Below are 15,133 nucleotides of genomic sequence, written 5' to 3'. Positions count from 1 at the left end.
ATAGTACCTTTATCTACACACGAGTAGATAAAAAGTTCTTCTGCTAGGAAAAAAAACCACTGCAACATTGATAAGGCTTTTGCAATTTTCATATTTAAGGTGACTCAGAGAGAATATTTCAAGTATTGTAAAAACATGTCTAAGCTGTCTGCCTTTCTATATTTACAAACCCTGCCCTTCACCTCTTTGCATTGCATACAAGGAACTGAGTAACAAGAACCTCAACCTTGTTTGTAGTTAATAGTGGAAGAAAAAAAACCCTCAGGCAAAGCCTAATGAACCAGGAGCAATTCTGAGCTCTCCTCTATAATATCTGCCGAGGTAGTGTCTTTCCAAGGGCTGCCTGGACATATCGTGTGACCTTGCTGCTTTACATCATTAAAATTTCCCATTACTGGAATGGTGTTTGCATGGAGAGGCCGTTGTGCAGATATTATGGCTGAGTTTCTCCCTGCTGCATTCAGAGTTTGTGCTAATAGAAAATGCCTCTCTGCTTGAACAGTTCCCTCGAACTGAGAGGTGTGCAGCAGCAGGAGAGTTTAGCTTTGGCTTTTATTTTGACAAAGCTATTACATTTTGCAGATTGAGGTTATGGTCTTTTCTCCTATCTCAGTATTTTATCTGCATGATATTTTCTGATCTCCCTTTTAAACCCCCATTAGTTACGATTGAGGCTCTGGGGTGGCAGCCTACCTTGGAGCCGTGATATCGTCAGCTTTTCTTACAAGCCACTAAATAGACTGACTGATTCAGTAGTGTCCACTCATGTGGAACCTTTCCAAAGGGGCTAGTCTCAGAAAGGAGACCCTTGTGTGTGTGTGTGTGTTTGTGTGTGTGTGGAGATGTTTACCTTCAACCCATAAGGGACCAACAATCTTAAAAGCAAAAGTGCAGCCTCATTCTCCAGGGCCATAAGTTCTGTTGGCCACATCTTCCTCCTGTGCTTTCTTCTTCCACAGGTGGCCAATTGCACCTGGAAGCTGTATGAGTTGACAGTACTGGTGGCATTTCCAAATCCCAGGCTTACCTTTAGCTTGTTTTACTACCCTCCTAAAAAGCTGCTGTTCTGCCTCTTCTGTTCTAAACTTTGTTTCATCAAACATAGTCACACTGTCACATGTTCATGGAACTCTAATCTTGAGATTTTAGCAGTAAGTTCCACAGCAATGAATGCTTTTGCCTAGAGGGAATTGGAAATATTTCAAAGTACTGGTTATATAGCCATAACTCTTTAGAACCAACTGAAAAAAGAGATTCCTTGGCCAGTCCTTCCAAGTCTAAGTAAACCATAACTGATTGAGAGATTTTGAACCCAAAGCTAGTGCTCCAATTTCTAAAGCAAGGTAGTGTGACCCTTTTTCTCGGTAGCTTTCCTATTTTAAGTAAGCACAGTGAATTCTTCGTGATAAACAGTTCTGCAGCTGGGAGTGTCACATAGCCACAAGCCTCAAGCACTTTGCTTTGTCCACCTTCTCTTGAATGTGTTGGATGTGGAGTCTAGAGTCAGGAGTGTCACAGAGAGGGGGTTGTAGAGGTGAGGAATTTATTTCCCCAGGAAATCTCATTAGTGATGCAGCGCCTGTTTTTCATTGAGGTTTCTGCTCCTCCGCTTTTGTTTTCGGCTGAGTAACCGAGCCTGAAAGCCGTCTGGTGACTCACAAAAGGTCACACTGAGAGTCAGGGGCACGGACCAGAGCAAGCTGCCTACCTGTGATTGATGTGTATTAAAGCTGTCTTGAGCTGCTCATAAACACAGCAAGAATCCTGTTCTCTTTTCATCAGTGCTCTTGACCAAGACTTGATTTACTATTTTGAAATCAGCTGCTCCTTCAGTCCTCTACAATAGCTTCTTTAATAGCTTGTCATAACAGTTGATGACGATTTGGAAAAGCTCACATATTCAATATATTTTTTAAATTGACTTTGCACTATTCCAGGTACCACGGCTTTATAAACAGTCTAATTGTTCCCTGAGTGTTTGCTGACCTAAAGGAAAGTGTTGATGAATCAGATCCTCCTTTTCTATCTGTAGGGTATTGAGATGTGTATTCAATATCATAGCAAATCACTGCTGAAAATTGGTTCCATGTCCCTGAGGCTACTTTCCTCAAAAGGTGAAACAGCAGAAGTACCTGCGAGAGAAGACTGGCCAGCTCTGCTATTTCTTGATGAGATTGCTTTAAAGTTTGTATTGAGAAGGGATTGAAATTGGATCTGAGTGTTTTAAGTGACAGTACATTTCTTATTCTGGTAAAGAATAATAAGCATCATCTATACCCATTGAGTGTGTTTATAAATTTGACACTTGTGGCCATATGATAATGAAGTTTAATACTGATGTCAACATGGCTGAGAGATTAGTCATATAACCTTAGAAGAAGTGAGTGCACACAATATGTAAGATTTAACTGAAACACAGCAACAATTAAAGACTGCTCTCTATTTCTAATCACTTTAAGATTTTTTTTTTTAATTTATTTATTTGACAAAGAGAAACAGAGAGAGAGAGCACAACAGGGGGAGCTGCAGAGAAAGAAAGAAAGACAGGCTCTCCACTGAGCAGGGAGCCGGACTTGAGGCTTGCTCCCAGAGCCAAAGGCAGATGCTTAACCTGAGCGACCCAGGCGCCCCTATTTCTGATCACTTTAATTGTTACATTTGATGGCCAAGGCAAGTTGAACTACTGCCTGACCTTATAGCCACTTCCACATCTGTGTCCTGAAATGCCTGTTGGGATGATCTTCAGAATATCTCACAACCCATTTGGTAGGTACAACAACCATTCAGAATGAATTCACCAGTCATTTTAAATAGAGGCCAGTGCCACTGTAGCTGAACATCCAACTGAACATTCGCTTTGCTCCTTATTCTTCTCCATATGTACACATTCTGTCCTTCAAGTCTTGTCCTAAGTTTCTTTCATGAAGTTTCTTCATTCTATACTGTTTTATTTCTTTATTCTAAATTCCTACAATATTTAAATAGCTGATGTCTCCAAATTGTCCCTCTATTATGCACTAGCTTCTATTGTTATTCTACTTTTTAAATATTCTCCATAGCACAGTGTTGTGTGCATATAGACATTTCAAAAATGTTTTTAAACACAGAACATTGTGGTGAAAATACCTAGAAATGATGTTGAAATTGTTACATTTGGTGTAATGGTAATTTAAATTTCCTTTGTGGACTTGAGCTTGGTATCCAAGTAGCCCTTTTTCTTCTAGAAAACCCACCTGAAAAAGTTGCATTTCAGCAAAGAACTATAGCATCAAGACACTATCACCAGTGCCTTTTCCACTGTAAGTTTTTCTTCTCTTTCTTTTTCACTACCTGGAAAACTCTACCTGTTTTCTAGATAGTGAGACACTTTGCTCCATTCTCTATAATTTGGAGTAGAATTGTGATATGCTATAACAAGAAAAAAAGCTCAGTTTTCACCAGAACCTATGGAGGAGAGTTATGTTCGATATAGTTGATCATATGATATATATATTTATAATCATAGTTTTGGACTGGAGCTACATATATAATTTCTCTTCAAAACAGAAAAAAACCTACATATAAGGAAAAGTTTATAGAAAATCCCCAAGTATTTGACTTTCTGTTGAAAGTTAAGTTTATTTGGAAATAGGAAAATATTTTTCCCCCACAGAAATGATATCAAGAGAGTCAAGGTTTCCAGCTAGCCCTATAGCAAAAAAAGAGGCCTCTACTCTGCTAAGAGGGTTTTAGGAAAGAAAAGTAGAGATTAATTCTCTGAGAAAAATGCTGAGAATGGCACCTCTGAGGCAGTGAGTGTCATCCCCAAGTGATGGTTAATGTATTTCTTTGATAAAGCTAGAGTAAGGTGTAAGGAGTCGTGTAAAGCAAGTGCAAATAAGAGAGGAATTTCCAACTGCTTGCTTCCTGAAACAACTAGGATAAAGATGTAGAATAGGGGATCCCTGGGTGGCGCAGCGGTTTGGCGCCTGCCTTTGGCCCAGGGCGCGATCCTGGAGACCCGGGATCGAATCCCACATCAGGCTCCTGGTGCATGGAGCCTGCTTCTCCCTCTGCCTGTGTCTCTGCCTCTCTCTCTCTCTCTGTAACTATCATAAATAAATAAAAAAATTAAAAAAAAAAAAAAGATGTAGAATAGTAAAATGAGTATCAGAACAGAATTAGGAGAGATAGTTTTAGCCTGGCTCTGTTACAAACTCTCTGGTTGACCTTGATCATATCACTGCACCTCTCTGGGCCTGTTTTCTCATCTATACAAATGAAGGGCTTCACTATACAATGCTTCTTTTATCTAAAGCAAACCATGACAAACATCTCTTAATAATGCCATCTCTACTCAAATCCCTGCTCTGTCCTCTTCATGATACATCTGTATCTTCTTGCATTTGTTTCATTCTGCTGAATACAGCCACTCCCTCCACTCCATCAACTTCCTCTCACATTCACTTCTCCACAGGCTAACAATAATAACAGAAAGGAGAAAAAATGCTTAAGCACCTACTGGTTATCATAGACCATATTCTGTTTACTATAAATATGTCCATATTTATTCATTGTCTTCATATGAAAGCCCCTTCTTTATTTCTAGAATATATTTTAAACATCTGATGGATTTGGAAAATATTTAATAAAGACAGTTATGTTGACATGTGGAATTAAAAGCAGTATCCCTTCACAATTTTTCTTAAAATATATTTGCAAAGCAAAAGGAATGATGCACTGCTAAAATAATTTAGCCCAATGAAGCACTTGGGAAAAGCAGATGGCATGTCAGCATAGGAGTGGTGGACAAAAACAAAAATAAGCTAGTTGGCTTATTTGCATTTGATTTCTTCATGGCATTCTCCCAGATGAAAAACCTGGCTTACCAGCTGGGGCACCTCAGTTACAATTTTGGTTCACCTCCAAAATGTTTTGCTTGGGAATTACATAAGGATATGAGAAAACTTTTGGGGGGATAAGGAACTTGTGGAAATATTTGATACCTTGATTCTAGTGGCAGCTGTACAATTGTGTGTATATTTACTAAAATTCATAAAATTGCACACCTAAAAAGAGCGAATCTTACTGAGTATAACTTATGCTTTTTAAAACCCGACTTCACGGGATGCCTGGGTGGCTCAGTGGTTGAATATCTGCCTTTGGCTCAGGGCATAATCCCAGGGTCCTGGGATCGAGTCCCACACTGGGCTCCCTGCGAGGAGCCTGCTTCTCCCTCTGCCTATGTCTCTGCCTTCTCTTGGTGTCTCCCATGAATAAATAAGTAAAATCTCAAAAAAAAAAACCAAAACCCAACTTCAAATAAAAAGATTATAAAAGATACCTGCATCTATTCTAGAAAAAAAATAAGTGGTTTGTAGACTTTTTCATTCAATTATTTTAAACTTATAAAAGCAAACTATAAGAAAATATGAGATAATATTTTTTAAATTAAACTGACTCAGAAAGAATGTCATTTTTTCTATTCTTTTAATCTTTCTGAATGCATAGCAGAATAGTGCTACTTGTGCATACAATTGTCTCCACTAGTTTTGGTAGAAACAAACTTACTTCTAGTTGGTACAAACCAATGCTAATTGTTTTTATGACACTGCCAGATAAAACCACTTAATTGTATGCTACTTGTGCATACAATTGTCTCTACTAGTTTTGGTAGAAACAAACTTACTTCTAATTGGTACAAACCAATGCTAATTGTTTTTATGACACTGCCAGATAAAACCACTTAAATTCAAACCACTATTAATTTGGTTTGAATTATATGTAATTTCATAGTGAATTGAGAGCCACTCAGTTGTATGGCAGTGTGTGTGTGTGCTTATCCCCCCTTTACAGAATTATAAATAATCTTCCCTTACAGAAATATTATTACTTCAAATTGGCTGCTCATTCTGTCACTGCTTACTTGAGTCTGATTCTTGTAGCTCAAGTTTTGTTACTTTTTGTCACATAAGAGTGCTAGTAGTATCCTGTAGTATTTGGATGAATATTTTCAAAGTTCAATTTTTTTCCATATAGGTCCCAATAAGGATTATATAACAACTAACAAGCTTGTATATTCATGAATAATTTATGTCCTTAACTGCTATACCATTGGAGGTGGGAAGAGTTGTAAGCAATGTGCTAAAAACCTGTTTTCCAAACATGTTCCTTTCTTCCACAGTAATAGAGTTATAACCACCAACATAGTAGTCGCATTTCCCAGCCTCCTTCACAAGTAGTTTTGACTAAATGAGTAAGTTCTCTCCAGTGGTATGTGACAGGGCATAATGTATACCACTTCTAGGCTGGTGCCTACAACCAGGTATGCCTCCTCTCTACTATCTCTTACCTTCTATTACTTAAAGAAAAATAAAGTTGGTATGTGCTTCTTTGCTTTAGTGAGCAGAAAAAACAGAAAAACAAAAACAAAACCCCCACTATACTATACTATACTATACTATACTATACTATACTATACTTAGTTATACTTAGTTGGGCTATACTTAGTTCCAAGAACATCTGGGAAGTTGGGTATCTAGCTGTTTAGCCTCTATAGTTAGATGTGGATAAGGGATAAGAAGATAGGAATGGGTAGCCAATAAACAATGTCTGCTATAATGACTTCAATACAAAATGCAAGAATTTAGATGAAAAAAAAAACCAATTTGGATGGAGAATATTTAAAACAGAAAATAATGAAGTAAGCAAAAACCTGAAAGGACCACTTAATAAAATCATTAAATGGTTCTTTAAAACTCCAACATAATTGTAAAATCTCTGACAATTCTGATCAAGAAAAAAAAGAGAAGACATAAATACAGATGCAGAAATCTATTTTCAATGTAAAAGAAACCTAAGTATGAATGAATGCTAACAAATTTGGAAATCTAAATTAACAGGTTAATTTTTCTAGAGAATATATATCACAAAAATTGACTCAAGATAGAAAAGTAGGGCAGCCCAGGTCACTTAGCGGTTTAGCACCGCCCTCAGTCCCAGAGATCCAGGATCAAGTCCCATGTCAGGCTCCCTGCATGGAGCCTGCTTCTCCCTCTTGCCTGTGTCTCTGCCTCTCTCTCTCTCTCTCTCTCTCTCTCTGTGTGTGTGTCTCTATGAATAAATAAATAAAATCTTAAAAAAAAATAAGAGAGATAGTAAAGTATCATAGAAGAAATTTTATTTTATTTTATTTTTTTTTATTTTTTTTTTTTAAAGATTTTATTTATTTATTCATGATAGTCACAAAGAGAGAGAGAGAGAGGCTCAGAGACACAGGCAGAGGGAGAAGCAGGCTCCGTGCACCGGGAGCCCGACGTGGGATTCGATCCCGGGTCTCCAGGATCGCGCCCTGGGCCAAAGGCAGGCGCCAAACCGCTGCGCCACCCAGGGATCCCATAGAAGAAATTTTAAAAGTCAAATATCTATTCCTTAAAAAGACCCTAGACAAAATGATATTTTGGGCAAATTGTTCTAAAATTTAAAGACAATTTCTAGGTTAAATAAATTTTCCAAAGTATAAAAAAGATGAAAAACTTTCCCACTAACTCTATATGGCTAGCATAATCTTGATTATAAATCCATACAAGAGCACCTGGGTGGTTCAGTTGGCTAAGCATCTGCCTTTGGCTCAAGTCATGATCCCAGAGTCCTGGGATTCAGCCCCTGAATGGGGCTTCCTGCTCATCAGGGAGTCTGCTTCTCCCTCTGCCCCTCACCCTGCTCGTGCTTTCACTCTCTTGCACTCTCTCTCACATATATATAAATGAAGTCTTTTTAAAAAATCCATACAATCCAAAAAAAATTAAAAAATAAATAAATAAATAAATAAAATCCATACAAATAATAAATAATGATAGAATAAGCCAATTTAATCTGTAAACATATGTTTAAATCCTAAGTAAATCAAACTGCACTGTTTTAAAAGAAAATGTGTTTCTAACAGATGTAAGATTCACATTATCGATTGATTAAACTTATTTCTAGAATGCAAGGATAGTTTAACATTAGAAAACCCATAATAATTTGTTATCAGATTAAAGTAGAAAATCCATATAATCATTGTAAAAGATGCCAAAGTATCTTTTAACACTTATTTCTAATTAAAAGCATTGTTTAAAAAACCCTTTAGTAAGCTAAGGAAAGGAAAAAACAAACACTTTAATCTAATAAAAGTATACATCAGAAATCTACAATATTATAATTAAAAGCATTTGGCAGAGAGAACTAGCTGTACCCTACTACTAGTTACCCCCTTTTCTCTAAGTAATATATATCTTGATTTTTAGCCAGGCTCATGGTTGCCTGGAATAAAAACTACATTTCTCAGTTCGCTGGCCACAGGGGTAGCTGAGATTGGCTAAATCCGACTAATAGGATATAAACAAAAGTATCAGGAGCAACTTCAGAGAACTGTCGTGTCGGTGTCAACAAGGATGAATTTCAAAAACCCACTTTATTGAGACGTCTGGGCGGCTCAACAGTTGAGCGTCTGCCTTTGGCTCAGGAGGGCATGATCCTGGAGTCCTGGGACTGAGTCCCACATTGGGCTCCCTGCACAGAGCCTGCTTCTCCCTCTGCCTGTGTCTCTGGCTCTCTGTGTGTCTCTCATGAATAAATAAATAAAATCTTTAGAAAAAAAACACCTTAATATCAAGTTACAAAAGGCTACACATGTTATACCAAGTATGTAAATGCTAAGAACACACATAATAAATATAACTTCGAAGTGCACAGAAAAATCATAAAAATATTTAAAATGTTCATAAGAGTGAAACAGCAATATCAGAGGGAATGGGAAGGGAGGGGATAGTGTTCTCAGCTGTATTTGTAGTATTTTATTTTCTTAAAACTAATTTTTTCAAAAGCAAAATAGTTCTGAATCAAATATAGCAAACAGTTAACAGCTACTAAATCTGAGTCATATTGAATGACCCAGCTATTAAATTAAGGTCATATTAATTCCTGTGCTTTTCTATGTGCATGAAATATTGCATAATCTAAAAAATTTTAGTTATACAAAATAAAGACTTGAAAGAAAAGGAAGTCAAAATTCACAGCAGGGAATGAATGTAGAGAGAGGGAAGAGAAATCCCAGCCACGTTGCTTTGTTCTCAGATTCCAGGATGATTGAACATATATGAGCCTTAGGGCTTGGCCTAATTGCCTCCTCCCTGAGTAAATAAATGTCCCGAAGCAAAGGCTAAAGGTAATCTCTTTGATTTGTCATATCCCGGAGATTTTTCTGATGAGGGAATCAATTCAGATCCTCTATTCCTAGCAATAGATTATTAAATGACTGCAATCAGAGTAAAACCACTCTTGTATCTTTATTTACTACAGGGTTTTGAGGGGTTTTCCCCCTGAATTTATCAACAATTAAATCAACATAGTAAGGAATCAACAATTAAATCAATTAATTAAATCAATTAAAACAATTAAATCAACATAGTAAGGAATCAAAACTAATACACCCTATTTATAAGTAGCAATGCAAAGCAAAAAATGCTGAGGAACAAACCTAATAAAAATATGCAAGATCTACATGGACCAAAGCTGTAAAAACTTACTGCAAATTATAAAATGAAATCTAAGTAAATGGAAAGATACTCTACCTATTTTCTAGATAAAAACACTCAATATTCTACAGATATTAATTTTCTTTGAATTAATCTATAAAATTAAATAGTATCCCAATAAAATGTGCCTAGATAAATTGATTCTCAGATTCATCTGTAATAGAATGTCCAGGAATATTTTTAAAAGACAATGAAGACAGGAGATCCATATCAGGTATCTAAATACATTATGAAGCTTAAATAATTGAAACAGTCTGATATTGACAAGAAAATAGGATAATAGAGCAGAATAGTGGGTACAGAAACATTTAACATATATGAAATTTTAGTATGTTAATGTTATATTTCAATTTAGGAAAGGTAAAAAATAATACATATGCATGTTATACAAATGATTATACTTTATGACATTCATAAATATAAATCTCAGGTGGGAAGCGGTCTAGTGGCCGGCGTCTAGGCCTCTGCTGAGGGCAATCTAGAGGGAATGGGAGCCATCAGAACCACCAACATGACTGTGGGCAAGAGCAGCAGGATGCTGCAACACATCGACTATAGGATGAGGTGCATCCTACAAGACGGCCGGATCTTCATTGGCACCTTCAAGGCTTTTGACAAGCATATGAATTTGATCCTCTGTGACTGTGATAAGTCCAGGAAAATCAAGCCAAAGAACTCAAAACAAGCAGAAAGAGAAGAGAAGCAAGTCTTCGGTCTGGTGCTGCTTCTGGGGGAGAACCTGGTCTCAATGACAGTAGAGGGACCTCCTCCCAAAGATACTGGCATTGCCCCAGTGCCACTTGCTGGAGCTGCTGGGGCCCCAGGGATTGGGAGGGCTGCTGGCAGAGGAATTCGAGCTGGTGTTCCAATGCCCCAGGCTCCTGCAGGACTTGCAGGGCCAGTCTGAAGGGTTGGTGGGCCATCCCAGCAGGAAAGAGGCACTGTGGCTGCTGCTGAAGCTGCTGCCACCGCCAGCATTGCAAGGGCCCTGACCCAGTACCTGCCCTGCCATGGGGGTCCTCCCCCACGTATGGGTCGGGGGGCATCGCCTCCAGGCATGATGGGCCCACCACCTGGCACGAGGCCTCCCATGGGGATCCCTCCTGGTCAAGGAACTCCAATGGGCATGCTCCCACTGGGAATGTGGCCTCCTCCCCGGAGCAAACGAGGCCTCCTTTGACCCTTGACCAGAATTATGGAAGTAGCTCCACAGAGGCGTGGGCCCAATTACCACAAACGTGTTTGTTTGTTATGCCGTTGTTCTTGAAGTCTCACAGGATTGTCTGGTTTCCCTTTCAGGGCCCCCTCCCCCCTGGGAATGTGCCCACCAAGGCCCTAGACTCATCTTGGCCCTCCTCATCTCTCTGCCTGTTTCCCATCAGGCTGTACATAGTCCTTTTACTTCCTTGTAGCCTATGACACTAATTTATAATAAATTCTTAAGAATATTAAAAGAAAAATGTAAATCTCAAATGGACTAAATAATGAAACATAAACAACAAATTAAACTATCAGAAGAAAATATAGGAAAAGATTTCTCTATTTTACAGGGGAGGAGCATTAATTTTAAGCTAAAAATAATACCCAGAAATCATATATAAAATGTACAGGTTGGATTTCATAAAAATTGAGACAAACTGGGAGAAAATACTTACATAATTAAAAAAGGATTAATAATGAAAATATTAAAAATCAGTAAGAAAAATCCAATAAAAAATGAGAAGATATGAAAAGATATATGTAGACTGATAACTAAAATGGCCAATGTTCATATGAAAATGTTCATCTAATTAGTAATCAATCAGAATAAAATTTGAAAAACAGGAGTGAATTTGCAAGTAGACTTGCCAGCACTTGAAAGAGGAATAAAAAAAAATTAAAATAAAATAAAAATAAATAAAAAGAATTTAAAAAAATAAAAGAGGAATAATTCTTGGTATAAGAAATAACCCTGAGGAGATGGATACTCATATACCCATTATCTCTCTCCTAGTTTCCCCTTGCTCACTTCAGTCCTGCCACACCAGCCTCTTTGTTTTTCCTATACACACTATCTCAAATCCTCTTCTCGCAGATGTCTGGGTGACTCCCTCCAATACTTCCTTCAGGTTTTCTCAGAGATTACCTTTTTAGCAAGGTACCTGTATCACCTAATTTAAATATACAACCTGGGGATCCCTGGGTGGCTCAGCGGTTTAGCACCTGCCCTCGGCCCAGGGCATGATCCTGGAGTCCCGGGATCGAGTCCCACATCGGGCTTCCTGCATGGAGCCTGCTTCTCCCTCTGCCTGTGTCTCTGTCTCTCTCTGTGTGTGTCTCTCATGAATAAATAAATAAAATCCTTTAAAAAAATGTTTTTTAATAAAAATAAATATACAACCTGTCCCTCTCAATCCTGATACCTCTTAATCTGCTTTATTTTCCTCCACATGTTAGGTAGATGATAGGGGAAAGAGGGAGACAGGTAGGTAGTAGATAGGTAAATAAGCAGCCACCATGTGAGCTTTTTTTTTTTTTTTTAAAGATTTATTTATTTATTCATTCAGAGAGAGCGAAGAGAGAGGTGGAGACACAGGCAGAGAAAGAAGCAGGCTCCATGCAGGAAGCCCGATGTGGGACTCGATCCTGGATCTCCAGGATCACACCCCGGGCTGCAGGCGGCGTTAAACCGCTGCGCCACCGGGGCTGCCCCATGTAAGCATTTTTGAATGAATGAAAAAATATATGCCACTGGAGAAAGTATAAATCGGTAGATTTTTAGGACATTTTGCATTTAATTAAGTACTAACATAAAATGCAGTTTATTCTCTGACCCAGCAATTCCACTTCTAGGTATCTGTTCTTAATAAATACATTTATGTTTAAAGAGATATCTACAAGGAGGAGAAGATATGCCCAGTCCAAAATGGTTTTTAATAATAAAAATGAAACAACATAAATATCCACCAACTGAGAGGTTAAATAAAATATGGTATATTTATGAAAATATGTTAAGTGGAAAAAAGCAAATCACTGAAAATTACCTAAAATGTTATCTTATTTATGGAAACATAACCCACTGTGTGTGGAGGTATAGCTATAAATAAACACATGTATACATATAAATGTGTACAAATGCAAATTGAGTATATGAAAGATATACATCAAACTTCATCATTTATTAACTTCTATCTGTTGAAAGGAGGACTTTGGGTGTGTGGGAGCAGGTACAGGAGTATATTGTATATATTTCTATATTTAAGTCTTTTACAATAAGATTAATAAGATTACAATAAGATTAAATATAATCATGTATTACATTTTTAATTAAAAAATAGAATGTCTTCAAGGTTATCCTCTTCCAATGTCAGTCTCACTCATTTGTATCTTGAAATGCTCTCTTGGGTGGCAGTGAATGAGATGAAGTAATGGCCAGTGTACTGGGAATTGCATTTAGAAGAGCATTGTGCTGGGGAACATTAGTCAGCCACGTGTGCCCCAGTAGGAAAAAAAAGGGGGGGGTGAGAACCTTGTTCATGCTGCATTGTTATATTTCCTCCAGCAGCATCTAGAAACAAAAGAAACCTCATGTTGCCTTTACTGTGGTCACAATGTGTCAAAAGTGCAGGAGGGGGGTTTTATTGCAGTTTAGACACATTTCATACCTACAGAATAGCTCTTTGTGCTGTATTCTGAGTAATTTTAAATAAATGATTCCCTGCTAACATCAAATACAGTGAAATAAATTGCAGGGCTCAGGGTGTGTAAATGAGTATACTGGCAGTCCCTTCTTTTAACTCTCATGTATGGATCAGAAAACAAGGTTATATATCACTCTGACCTCATCTTTGTAGTATTTAAAAACTTTTCCTTATGTGCATTCATTCTGAGTTGTTATATTGGTTCTTTCCAATGTATACACAAGCACGTTTATGCTAACAACAGGAGAAAACACACACACGCGTGTGCACATACACACTCATGCATAGCCAGAATTGCCTGTCTCAATCCCAGGCTTTATTCTGGATAAGCATTGCTTGACCTTGTGTCTTTTTGCCATCGACATCCTTTTAATGACTACCCAGGGTTACAACTCACTGACCCATGGGCCAGTGACAACCTTCTGGGGTAGCTCTGTTTAAATCAGATCCTCTTCTCTTCCTCTTTTCTCCTTGATTTGACAGGATAGAATTGAGTTGATAGGGTATGAGACGGAGGAAAGTGATTTCCATTCAGATATATTAATAACGATAGAAATAACAGCAGAATAATGATAATGATGACTAGTATTTTTGAGCACTTCCTATTTGCCAAGCACTATTTTAGGCACTTAATGGCTCACATTTAATCTTTTTGACAATTCTACAATCCAGATACTATCATTACTATTACTATGTCCATTTTACAAATGAGGAAAATAAGGTGTACAAATATTAAATAGCTTGCTCACAGGTCACGCAGCCAGTAAGTGGTGATAGATACCTCTATATCCAAACATACTGGACTGTTCTTCCATAAATAAGATTATATTTTAGATGTTTTTTGGTGTCTTGCTTTTTACCACTTAACATCATAACACCAGGGTATTTTTCTCTGAGGGGTCATAAAGACTCATCTTGTTCCTTATAGCAGCTGCATGGCATTGTGTTGCTTAAGTATATCATGTTTTATTTAATCTCTGGCCACATCCCTCTACTATTATCTCCACCATGGAACTAGGCTTAACAAGCCTGGAGTATATTTTTCCATGCCTTTCTCCTTATTCATACCAACATAAAGGTACACATACACTTATATAGGGGTGGTGTGTATGTGTGTGTGTTTGTAGTAGCTACATTTACCAGAATTCCTTTCCTTAGAATTCCCTTCCTTATGTGATTGTAGGCTAAGAGGAGCCACAGAGAAATTTGCGTATTTGGAAGGCAAAAATGAAGCAGCAGGAATAATTACATTGAGAAGATTAGTATAGGTTCAGGTCTTATGACAGTTTATACACACTTTTATGGATCTGCCGGTTCATCTTGTTGTCATCAGGTGGCAGCCATGCCACAGATTCTTCAGCTCCCACAGGATCTCCATAAGGTTCTCCTACTCCTGGGTCAGCTGCATTTTCCACTCCATGACCAAGGGTATCAGTTTCTGCAAGTCACCCTTGTCATTGAAGTTGGAGGTTTAGAGGAAATAAAAGAGCCACTTGGGTTCCAGCTTGTCCTCCTAGGCTCCAATTTACCCCTGGAATTGCATGCCAAATCATATCCTTTCCTTTACAGCAGCCTGCCCTGAAGACTTCAGGCTCAACACTGGACACAGAAGCAACAGCTGTATATAAAGTGTTTAATCAGCTCCCGCTTTGACCTTGCATCAAATTATGGTCAAATACTTGTAATAAATTCCTTATTCTATATGTCTCCCAGAAGTTCTGCTTCTCTGATTAAACCCTGATTAATACAGTGCATCTGTTTGTTTTTTATCTAAGCAGAATCAAATTCTATTAATCTTCAACTTGCTTTCTTCACTGATACATCATACAGATTCTTACAAGTCAGTACATCTCTCACTCCTATCTCTCCATATACATATATGCATACAATCATACT

General features: G+C 37.8%; 1 pseudogene; it reads left to right on the top strand.

Annotated features, from left to right (window-relative positions):
- Nucleotides 1-10,046: 10,046 nt before the first annotated feature.
- On the top strand, nt 10,047-10,896 carry LOC112646574 (small nuclear ribonucleoprotein-associated proteins B and B'-like; annotated as a pseudogene).
- Nucleotides 10,897-15,133: the final 4,237 nt, after the last annotated feature.

The sequence above is a fragment of the Canis lupus genome, chromosome 5 (assembly GCF_003254725.2).
Source record: "Canis lupus dingo isolate Sandy chromosome 5, ASM325472v2, whole genome shotgun sequence".
In the NCBI taxonomy this organism is placed as follows: Eukaryota; Metazoa; Chordata; class Mammalia; order Carnivora; family Canidae; genus Canis; species Canis lupus.
This window is presented reverse-complemented; position numbering and strand designations above follow the sequence as displayed.